Here is a 12,288-nt window from a genome sequence, read left to right as displayed (position 1 = left end):
AAGTTTTTAAGAAGTACTAGTAAAATGAGAGGCTTTGTAAGTACATCAGTAATAAGGTCATTCTTCTCTGAAAGATAATTTTGGGGGAAAACTTCAGTTATTTTCGAGATATATATTTTATGTTCTCCATTAATATTTTTTGATGAATGTCATCATTATGCACCTATGCTGAAAACCAATATTCAATCAATTGCTAAATTTGTTGATTTCATCTCCTAAATATTCTCAAATCTATCCTGTTGCCTACCATTTCCTTCAGATCCTCATTTTCTCTAGCCTGATCTCTGTAATAACATCTGAAACTTCTCCTTCTCAAGGCCAGAGGATTTTAATAATGCAAATCAGATCACCACCGCACCAAGCATAAAATCCTTCAATGCCTCATCATTTAAAGATAGATTCCAAGTTCGTTGACATATATATACATACATGTATATATGTATATATGTATGCATATATAGCCTTTCAAGTTCTGACCCGTAGCTTCCCCGCCAGCCTCATCTCACACTTCATGCTCCAGCAACAATAAACGCCTTATGGTTGCACACCCTCTACTCTTTCCGTCTCCACTACCTGGAATGCTTGCCTGTCTGACTGACTTCTCCGAAACAAAGCGATTGGGAGAGAATCTGGGAAATTGGTTTTCTCCCAGAACATATTCTGCCAAATGGAGGTCTTTCCAGAAAATTTAAAAATATACGAGTCGATATGACAGTTACAAGTTATTAAAATGGACAAACAGGAGGAAACGGTTAGAGATCAAGAGGAAGATCCCCAGATCAGGTAGCAGAGGAAGTTGTTTTGGTTTACTTCCCTTCCAATCAATGGCGTAGGCCCCGCCCCCGTAGGCTAGACCCTAGGGGCACCTCTAGTTCCTGCATGTTCTATAAGACAATTCAGGTATTCTACCCTCTAAAAAGCTCTCCTGTTCTTCCTACCCCACTTTACTTGGTATCCCCTCTTCAAAGCTCTCAACACCCTGGCCTAAATTGTTTGCCTATTATGTAGGAAAGTGTCTGAGGGCAAGGAACAGTGTTTATTCATCATTATCGAGCCAGTGTCCAGGACCACGTCTAGCACGCAGTTCATGCTCAACAGAATTTATAGAATAAAGGACCAAATAAATGACAGGGCCTTAGAGTTTACTTTCCCTTTCATTAAAGAGCTTCTCCCAGACTCCGCCCTTAACAGCTCCAAGCCCCGCCCCTTCCTGCATCAGTGTAGGCCCCGCCCCTTTCCCTTAAACTCCGCACCAGCTTACGCGAGTTTGGCGCCAATCGTGGTTTTTTTTTTCGCCCTCCTAAAGGCGGGAACTAGTTCTGTGCGCCGGGACGTGCTGTACGTCTGGTCTGATTGGCCATGGGTGCTCGGTCCCGCCTCCCCGTCCTGAGTGCGCTCTGGCATTGGTGGAGATGCCTGGGAGACCTCGGTGTCCAGAAAGGAGCCCCAGCTATCTTGGGCTGGGCAGGGCGGGTAAGTTGATGTGGGGGTCCGGTCCGCTCGGGGCTCTTGGGAATAGGCTGTATGGCAGGGTAGTGCTCCGAGCGGAAGCAAGCGGTTTTCGGGGAGCCCAGGCGTCGAAGAGAATCACGGAGTCGGGGAAGGGGGGGCGCGCCTGATGTCCGGGGCCCTTAGGTAGCCGCGTTCCCGCCGCCCTCGGGTGCAGTTTCAGGGCTCGCATTCGCGTTCCTCTCTGGTCCCTCGAGAGGATCCAGGGGGGAATTGGGGTGAGAGCACGTAGGAACTACCCTTTCGACCGCTCCTCCCGCCCCTCCCCCCAAAACCAATCTTGTCTTGGAATGCACTTCTTGAGGCTTCCGGATGGGATTCTGGAGGAATGGGTCTTTCGTAAGTGTAAGGTGATCATTGATATTGGTTGTTTTCGCTACTCTTATACCCAGAGAAGTTATCTCCACAACGCCTAGAACCATACCTGACACATAGTTGGCCCCAACTCAGATGTTAATGTAGAATATGCAGAATCTCAGGATTTGTGCTTCAGGGATCGGGTTGGCATTGACTGATTCTTCCCTGGTCTTTCCCAGATTCCTCCCTGGTGTTTCCCATTCTCCGCAGCTATAGCTCCAAACCTCTACCCTTCCTCAGTGCCCCTCCCCCATCTCACTCAGCGCTTCTTTGATTGGAGGACAGAGACCAGAGCAAAAATTTCCCTACCCCCACCCCAATTATCTTATAGCATTTCTTCCCATTTCACAAGAGGTGGCCCCCTTTCAAAGAAAAAAATATATACTTTTCTCATGAATATTCTTGATTTTGTCATTTGGCTTTAAAGACAGTGGGAATCTAATCCCAAATATGCCATTTAACACCTGTTTGACCTTGGGGCAAGTTTCTTAATCATTTGTTATATGTTTCCTCAACTGTGAAACGGGAAAAAGAATAGTATATACTTCTCGGGATTTTGGGAAGATTTAAAATAATGTATGTGGAACATTTAAGGCCCTGGCACGTAGTGTTCAGTATATGTAGTGTTTGTTATTTTCCCTTTACATTTTCTTTGGGGATCTTGGTGTATTAGATTTAACCTTTCCCAGGAACCTTAAAAGACACTCTCCTCCTCCCCTGGCTTTTTCCTGTTTTCCTCTATAAATGCTTACTTCATTCCTTCAATTTTTTTTTTAAGGAAAATTTCCTTTAGACTGTCTTTAAGACATTGTCCTATCACAAAAGGCTAGGTAATCCTCCTTTCATGTGCTTTGTTCCTAAAATGATTATGAGTGAGCTTTCAACTCTTTTCTTTGATCATCATGGTTTTAAACATGTAAACCTTTGCCTTTACACTGTTTAGGTGCAACACTCCTCTGTCAGTAGTCCCTCTAATTATATATTGAGGTCCTCATTTAGGGGAAAGTGAGAGCAAATGTGAATAAAACCCCTCTTTCCAAGAGATTCTGATACATAATCCTTCCTCTTTTCCCTCCTCCCTTCTATTTTAGGAGAATCACTGGCCTTTGTGATTTCAAGACAGTAATCTCAACTCTACCAGTTACGTTTTGTCTTTTGTGCTACATACTCCTGTTTCCTGTTGTCTATTAGACATCTTCACCTGGATGTCATACAGATAATTTATCATGTCTTCTTTGGTTCTCTATTTCAGTTAAAAGCATGACTACCTTGTTACCAAAGCTAGGAACTTTGGAGTTATTGTTAATAAATTGGGGATTTCAGTAATTCAACAAATATCTTTTTATTACCTACTAACTTGCAAGGCCCTGTCCTGAGAGCTGGTGATACAGTGGTGAACAGAACAGAGTCAGTCCTGGTCTTCATGGATCTTACATTCCAGTGGGTGAGATGGACATTTCTTTAGGAATCGCACAAAAATGTAATTATAAACTGAAAAGAGGCCATATCGAGAAAGGACACAGTGGTATAAGAGTTTGTAACAGAGGGCCTGACATAGTGGAGAGAGAGAGTAGCCAGGGAAGGCTCAAACATTACTTAAGACAAAATACCAGCGAGGAGTTGAGTGATGGTAGAGCATTGAGGAAAGAGCACTCCCTGCAGAGGCCCTGTGGCGGGAGGGAACAATTGGCATGGCCGAAGAGCTGAAAGAAGGTCAGTATGATCAAGAGTAAAGACTGCCTGCTGGGAAATGGGGAAGAAGGATACAGACTATCTCTGGAATTGTGGGCAGAGGCCAGGTCTCCCTAGACTTTGCAAGCAGAGTTGTGACAAAATTTTTAAATCTAAAATCAGCAGGAAGCACTGAAGGGTTTTAAGTAGAGGAGGGAACATGATCAGATTTGCATTTTGAAAAGATAACTCAGGCTCTGGTTTTGAAGTGGTCAAGATTGGACATTCGAATACACTTTCCATTAAATCTTTTGATTCTGTCACAGAAATCTCAGATCTGCTTCTTATTTCCACTACTGATGGCTTCGTCACCCCTCATTGTCTCCTGCACTGTTTTCATAGTCTTTATCTTTTGGTACTAATATTTTCAATACTTTTCTTGCTAGAGTTAAATTCCTGGAATGCAGATTTGATCATGATAGTCTCTTGCTTTAAAAACCTTCAGTGGTTTCTCTCATTCTCTACTGGATGAAGTCCAAGTATCTTAATCGTGTAATATATCACCTGACTTCTAAAACCTCATTTCTCTCTTGCCATTTGCAACTCTGTGGATGGAACTAGAGGGTATTATGCTAAGTGAAATTAGTCAGAGAAAGACAAATATACGACTTCACTCATATGAGGACTTTAAGATACAAAACAGATGAACATAAGGGAAGGGAAGCAAGAATAATATAAAAACAAGGAGGGAGACAAAACATAAGAGACTCTTTTTATTATTTTTTTAATGTTTATTTATTATTGAGAGACAGAGACAGACAGAGTGAGCAGGGGAGGGGCAGAGAGAGAGGGAGACACAGAATCTGAAGCAGGCTCCAGGCCCCAGCTGTCAGCACAGAGCCTGATGCGGGTCTTGAACCCATGAACTGTGAGATCATGACCTGAGCCGAAGTTGATGCTTATGCTTAACTGACTGAGCCACTCAGGCGCCCCTAAGAGACTCTTAAATATGGTGAACAAACAAAGGGTTGCTGGAGGGGTTGTGGGAGGGGGGATGGGATAAATGGGTAAGGGGCGTTAATGAATCTACTCCTGAAATCATTGTTACATTATATGCTAACTTGGATGTAAATAAAAAAATAAATTATTAAACCCCTCATTTCTCAAATTCTAATCTGTAGGTATTCACACCCATACTTCCTTGTGAGCTCATAGATGTAGTGGGGAGATGGTATAGGAATTGTGTTTGCAAACAGGAACCCAGTTTCACTGAACCTTGGGATTTTGGAAACCTTGGGATAGTGAATGATGGAGCTAGAAAGGTAGGCATTAGTGTGTATCATGGTAAGGCGTTTGGGCTTTATTCAGTAGACATTGGGAAGTAATGGAAAGTTTTTGAGCAAGAAGTGATAATGAGCAGGATTGCTTCTGCAAAACAAATCCAGCAATTGTGTGTGGCATATATTTGGAGAGAGGAGATAATTAGATAGGTATAGTGGAGCCTGAAATAAAATTCAGAAGGAAAGAACGAGGATAAATGGGAGAAACATTGTGGACTTGTATCAGAAGGCTATTAGGGAATGCTAGTGCCAGTGAAAGAAGTAGAGATGTCAGGAGGCGACAGATGTTGATCTCTTTTGGTTTTGGTCTTGGTGAATTGGGACTTACAGGAATGTGTTTATTAACTTTAGCATCTTATTGCTGACTGTTGGTTTGTGTTTTAGTACAAACAGTTCCTAATTTTCCAGCACTGTGAGGTGGCAGCAGAGGGGTCTATAAATCTGATCTGGTACCCCTACTTTTTGTGGCAGTATTTACTCTTTATCACTTACCCCCTTGTGTTTGTTCATCAAGTGTTTAACACAACGTAATAAATTTTGCTTTTCAGGTATAGAAAATAAGATACTGATGTCCAGGAGTTCATTGCCTTAGTACAACATTCAAAAGCATTTTTATAAGAGCCCAATAGCATTTAGAGCTAGTTAGGTGTTATTGAAATGGTAATAACCACAGCTCTGTGAAATCCTTTCTGTGAGCTTCTCATGGCAAATGAGATTGTAAGATAATATGTGTTAAGACACTAAGTTTGTGGTAAGTTGTTAGAGCAGCAATAGGAGACTAATGTACTCAGTCACACTATGCATATTTTATGTACTCAATAGTCACATGTGGTTAGTGTTATATTGGACAGCTCAGATATAGGACATTTCTGTCATTATAGAAAGTTCTATTGGACAGCACTAGTCTAAAAAAGGTAGTTCTTAGGGCATCTGGCTGGCTCAGTCGGTGGAGCATGTGATTTGTGGTCTTGGGGGTTGTTAAGTTCAAGCCCCACATTGGGTGTAGAGATTAGTTAAAAATAAAATCTTTAAAAAATAAAAATTAAAAAATTAAAAAGCTAGTTCTCAAAGTGTAGTCCTTGAACTAGCAGCATGACCTGAGAACTTTTTAGAGTTGCAGATATTCATGTCTCACTCTAGACCTACAGAATCAAAAACTGGGGGAATGGGACTCATCAGTCTTGTGTTCTAACTCCTTCAGGTTAGAAGTCTAAAAACATGCTGAAGTCTAAAAACAACTTTTTTTCTTTTCTTTCCCTTTCTTCCTTTCTTCCGTTCTTTCTCTTCCCTGCCCTGCCCTGCCCTGCCTGGCCCTGGCCCTGGCCCTGCGAGTGAACAGAGAAGGGGCAGAGAAAGAAGAAAGAGGGTGCCCTGCCCTGCCCTGCCCTGGCACTGCCCTGCGAGTGAACAGAGAAGGGGCAGAGAAAGAAGAGAGAGGGAGGATTCCAAGCAGGCTCCGCACTGTTAGTGCGGAGCCTGATGCAAAGCTTGAACCCACGAACCCTGACATCATGACCTGAGCCAAAACCAAAAGTTGTATGCTTAACTGAGCTACCCAGGTGCCTCTAACAACAACTTTAGAAAGCAAATGATTGCAATGGAGGTAGCTAAATGTAATGATGTATTTAGTATGTCAGTACAATAAGGGAATGAGGGTTGACTATGTCTCCAGAAAAGGGGGTTCTCTTTTATGGTAGCTGGGTTGGGGAGAGGATGAGCAGACCAGGCAGGGCAATAGAATGAGCAAAAGATTGTGGAGTTGAGATTCATGGCATAATTCAGGAACTGCAAGTACAGACATTTCTGCTTTAATGTATGCATTTTTGAAAAACCTTTAGTTCTGTAACTCACTAAAACAGGGTTTATGGGAAAAATAGGGGCAGAATACTCAAAACCTGTCTACTCATGTTACTAGAGCACCAACAGGAACAATAACAATTTTAATTAAAATGTTGGCATAGTTAATGCAAGTAAAATTCCTAATGAATATCTCAGTCAGTATAGATTTTTTCTCAAGAAAGAAGAAAGATGAAATAGGCTGATGGAAGGAGGAAAAGGAAGAATTGAAGCTGTTGATTTGTGGAGACAAGAACAGAGGGACATAAACACAGGTTGCAGGTTTGATGTGAATACTGTGATGGCAGACTGGATGGCTTTGGCTTATTGCCTGGTATTTGGGTTATTTCTACCCTGACAAAGATTGAGGAAAATCATGCTTACACCCTTGCAAGACAGAGCCTGTTACTGTACTGAGACAAGAGGAAGAAAGGAGAGTGATGGGCACCTAGAGTAAGGGCATCAGTGTAGGACTAGATTCCTTCAAGAGTTGCTGCATTTAGCTGCTGTTAATGGTGCAAAACTGTAATGATCTGGGAAGAACCCTGTGTGAACCAGTATAGTTTCTGCATTACACTAACATCATTTCTCTATTTCTCAATAACGTGTGTGCTGCCTCGCATTATAGAAACATGCTTTGGTAGGGGCACCTGGGTGGCTCAGTTGGTTAAGTGTCCGACTTGATTTCAGCTCAGAGCATGATCCCACGGTTCATGAATTTGAGCCCTGTGTCAAGCTCTGTGCTGACAGCATGGAGCTGGAGCCTACTTGGGGTTCTGTCTCCCTGCCTCTCCCTCTCCCCCTCTCCCCGTTCTCTCTCAAAATAAATAAATAAATAAGCATTAAAAAGAATAGAAATATGCTGTGGTAGTACAGAATATCTCATGTGGCTGAATAGGGTAGGTTAGAGTAGCAGTGTGAGAAAAGTAGTGATATTTCTGGAAAGGCCTTGTAGTTCTGTGCTAGGGAAGCTTAATTCAATAACGTTGCTTTGGGTGGTTCTTAAAGGCTTTTTGACCTGGGAGTGAAACAGGTTACAAGTCAACAGATTTTGGCTTTAGTGTGGAAAGTGGTAGAAGGAAAAAGGTGTTGGTAGTATGGAAACTAGTTAGGAGACTTTGTAATAATTTAAATGAGTAATAATTATATTGAAAACTGGAATGACTGAGTGGAAAGGAGATGTTAAATTTGAGAGATTTAAAAATAAAATCACTAAGAATTTGTGATCACTTGAAAGTGAGTGTGGATGTAAGGGACGAATCAAAGATAATGAGAGTTTGTAGCTTGAGAATGAGTTCAGGCAGGAGATAATTGTTTATATTTCCCATATCTAGGCATCTACCTTATTTGCTTTCATTATTATGCCTTATATAAATATCTTTTTCAATCTCACTGTCTCCATCTTGGGTTATGTTATTATGTGGACTCTTATATAAGCTCCTTCCCAGTTTCTTCACGTTTGTCTTTCTAGTTCATTCCACATGTTAATCTTTTCTCTTTATACCAGTGTTTCTAACTCAGAAACCTTCAGTGCTCTTGTCTTCTGAAATTTCAAGGCCAGATTCCTTAGTTGGACATTTAGTATCTTCTGTTTGACTCTAATGAAATTTGACAGTCTTATCTCCCAGTCCTCTTCTGCCCGAGGTTCATATATGCCTTCCCTCCAAAGTTAATGGTGTTCTCATTTGGAATCTACCTATCTCCACTCTTCTTCCCACTCTTCCATTGATATGCAGGTCCTTCTTCTACAAACCAATCATCAGCCATATGCATGCTTTTATTCTCCACACATCTTTGCCAACATTTGGGAGTGGATAGTGGCTACAAGAGGGCATGAGTAATACTTCTAAGGTGATGATAATGATCTGTTTCTTGATCTGGGTGGTAATTAGATGGATGTGTGTAGGTTGTCAAAAATCATAGGACTGTATACTTATGATTGGTGTTTTTTTTTTCCTATATGTTGTACTTTAATAAAAAGTTTACTTCCTTTTCTCCAAAATAAAAAATGTCCTGCCTCTCCTAGGCCCTTTACATTTCAATTTAATTTTTATGGTCAACTTGTTAAGTTTGAGTGGGATTGCATTGAGTTGGAGAGAATTGCCAACTTTGATATTGAGTTTTCCTAAATATGATTGAATTATGTTTTGCCATTTATTTAGATCAGAAGCAAATTGCCTGTTTTTGTAAATAAAGTTTTATTGGAACACAGTCAGACCTATTTGTTTACATGTCGTCTTTGGTTGCTTTTGAGCTTCAGTGGCAGGGGTAGGTGGTTGTGACAGAGCAGATGGCCTGCAAGCACAAAATATTTACTTTCTGGCCTTGTAAGAAGAAAAGGTTTCCATACCCCTGATTTAGGCCTTTCTTTCTATTTCTTTCTTTCTTTCTTTTTTTGATAATTTATTTATTTTTTTGAGAGAGAGAGTGCATGGGTAGGGAGAGGGACAGAGAGAGAGAGAAAGAGAATCTTTTTTTTTTTTTTTTAAATGTTTATTTATTTTTGAGAGAGAGAGAAAGGCAGGGAGACAAGCAGACAGAATCCTAAGCAGGCTCTGCGCAGGGCTCAAACCGATGAACCATGGGATCATGAACTGAGCTGAAACCTAGAGTCAGATGCTTAGCTAACTGAGACACCCAGGCACCAAGAAAGAAGGGAAGAGAGAGAGAGGGGGAGAGAGAGAGAATGAGAATATAATTTCTGTGTACTTAATGGTTTTGTTGTTGTAAATATCTTTTTATCAGTTATGTTTTAAAACTCTTGCGGGGTGCCTGGGTGGCTCAGATTCTCTCTCACTCCCTCTCTGCCCCTCTAACGCTCTCTCTCCCTCTTTCTCAAAATAAATAAAGTTAAAAAAAACCAAAACCTTAAAATTGTTTTGCTGGCATACAGGAAAGCGTTTTTGTGTGTTTATCTTACATTCAGGAACTTAAAAAAAACTCTTAGTTATTCTAATAATTTGTAGATTTTCTACATTGGTGGCCATAGTGTAAATAATGTCAGCTTTGCTTCTTTCCAGTTCTGTCTCAATTCATGCCTTACTCTTCTTTCAAACAGAAGCAAGCTTGACTTTAAAGGAGATGCTTTTGTGGTGTCATCATCATGTATGATGTTTGAGGGTTTTGTTTTGTAGTAGAAATATATCCTTTATCAGTTTAAAAAAGGTCCCTTAAATTTTCATAAACCCCAAGTTTGCTAGGAGTTAGTATTGAATTTATCATATGCTCTTCCTGAGCAGATGTTAGGATACACATATTTTGTCTCTAATATGATGAAATATACAAATATTTTTTTTACTGAGAGACTATTGGTTAGAATGGTTTTTGATTTATGGTAAAATTCAGAAGCACAGGGGTGCCTGTCTGGCTCAGGTATAGCATGCGACTCCTCATCTCAGGGTCATGAGTTCAAGCCCCACATTAGGTGTAGAGCTTACTTTAAAAAAAAAAAAAAAAAAAAAAAATCAGGAGTACAGAGAAATCTTGTTTATCATGCTACATCTCCCTCCCCAGTTTTCTCCGTTGTTAATGTCTTATTACATGATATTAGTATGGTACATTTCCTGTAATTATGAACCAACACTGCTTTATTTTTTTGTTTTTTTTTTTAAGATTTTATTGTATTTTTATTTTATTTCAGAGACAGGGGAAGAGAGAGGGTTCATGTGGGGAAGAGGGGCAGAGGGATAGAAAGAGGATCCCAAGCAGGCTTCACGCTCTCAGTGTGGAGCCCGGTGTGGGGCTCATCCCGTGGGATCATAACCTGAGCCAAAATCAAGGGTTGGGACACTTAACCGACTAAGCCACCCAGTTGCCCCATCTTTTTTTTTTTTTTTTTTTTTTTCTTAAGTAATACCTGCCAGTAGTAAAAACTAAAACTGTAAAATGATATGCAATGAAGACTTTGATCTATTAGATTTCTGTTTAACCAAATCATTATCACCATTCTGTAAAAAACCCATTGACTGATTTTCCCTCCTCCATATGACAGTTTATTTTTAAATTAATTTATTTTTATTTTTTATTTTCATTAAATTTTTTTTAATGTGTGTTTATTTTTGAGAGAGAGAGACAGAGTTGTGAGTAGGAGACGGGCAGAGAGAGAGGGAGACACAGAATCTGAAGCAGGCTCCAGGCTCTGAGCTGTCAGCACAGAGCCTGACAGGGGGCTCAAACCCACGAGCCATGAGATCGTGACCTGAGCCAAAGCTGGTTGTCTAACGACTGAGCCACCCAGGCACCACTTTTATTTTTTTTTAACATTTATTTATTTTTGAGAGAGAGAGAGGGAGAGAACATGCATGCATGTGAACGGGAAAGAGGCAGAGAGAGAGGCAGATGATCCAAAGCAGGCTCGTCACTGTGAGCCCAGAGCCCGATGCAGGGCTCAGACTCCTGAACCTGTGAGATGGCCTGAGCTGAAATCAAGAGCTGGCTGCTTAACCGACTGACTGAGCTACCCAGGCACCCCCATATGACGGTTTATAGCTGGTAATAAGTTACTGTTAGAAAGCCTGTGAGTTTCTGCTGTGTCAGTAGTTTTGCTTTGCCAAGAGTTAGTTCTGTTATTTGACAAATATGATTATGCCATTTGTAATTATTGTACAGACTATATTATAACAGTTAATCAAATCAGCTAATTGGAAAAAGTGTTGCAATGGGGAATGTGAGTAATGAATAAAACGATATACTTTAGGGGTGCCTGGGTGGCTCAGTTGGTTAAGCGTCTGACTTGATTTCTGCTCAGGTCATGATCTCACTGTTCATGGTATTGAGCCCTGCGTCAGGCTCTGTGCCAACAGCGTGGAGCCTGCTTGAGATGTTCTCTCTCTCTCCCTCTCTGTCCCTGCCCCACTTTCAGACGAACACTGTTTCTCTCTCTCTAAATATAAATAAACATCTTTAAAAAAAGATATATACTTTGATTGTATTTAAAAGTAGTAACATAAATTGTATCTCTTGTGATAGAACCATGACTTTTTCTTTGAGAATGAGTCCAGTGATTAGAGTTCTGACTTCTTTCTTTCTTTTTTTTTCTTAAGTAAGCTGTATACCCAGCGTGGGGCTTGAACTCATGACCTCGAGATCAAGAGTCAAATGCTTTACCAGCTGAGCCAGGTGCCCCCTGACTTCTTTCTTGCATAAACCACACCTATAAGACATTGCTTATGATTTCCATCCCTCCCTTCCTTCCTTCTTTAATTAAAATGGAGTAAGAATTTAGATACTTGTTTTTTTCTTTTTTTCCTTTTTTAATGTTTTTATTTTTGAAAGAGGAGAGAGAGAGAGAGAGAGAGAAAGAGAAAGAGAAAGAGAAAGAGAGAGAAAGAGAAAGGGAAAGACAGAGCACGAGCTGGGTAGGGGCAGAGAGAGAGGGAGACACAGAATCTGAAGCAGGCTCCAGGCCCTGAGCTGTCAGCACAGAGCCTGATGCAGGGCTCAAACTCATGAATTGTGAGATCATGACCTGGGCTGAAGTCTGATGCTCAACCTACTGAGCCACCCAGGCGCCCCTAGATACTTGTTAATCAGTGTGAGTACAGACTAGGTTTTCTCTTCCATTATTTTGGATTAT

The 12,288-nt window shown here is 40.9% G+C and overlaps 1 protein-coding gene across 2 annotated transcripts in view; it reads left to right on the top strand.

Moving 5' to 3' along the window:
* The first annotated feature begins 1,374 nt into the window (after positions 1-1,374).
* CASP8AP2 (caspase 8 associated protein 2) overlaps positions 1,375-12,288 on the top strand; it is a 35,992-nt gene continuing 25,078 nt past the window's right edge. For both annotated transcript variants that reach the window (XM_019442863.2, XM_019442862.2), the window contains exons 1-2: positions 1,375-1,473; positions 11,756-11,831. The gene's annotated coding sequence lies outside the window, so the exon portion shown is untranslated. The remainder of the gene's footprint in view (positions 1,474-11,755; positions 11,832-12,288) is intronic.

This window comes from Panthera pardus, unplaced genomic scaffold, assembly GCF_024362965.1.
Source record: "Panthera pardus isolate Hobbes unplaced genomic scaffold, ASM2436296v1 HiC_scaffold_17, whole genome shotgun sequence".
Taxonomy (NCBI): domain Eukaryota; kingdom Metazoa; phylum Chordata; class Mammalia; order Carnivora; family Felidae; genus Panthera; species Panthera pardus.
The sequence above is the reverse complement of the archived record's forward strand: the minus strand, read 5'-3'. Positions and strand labels throughout refer to the sequence as shown.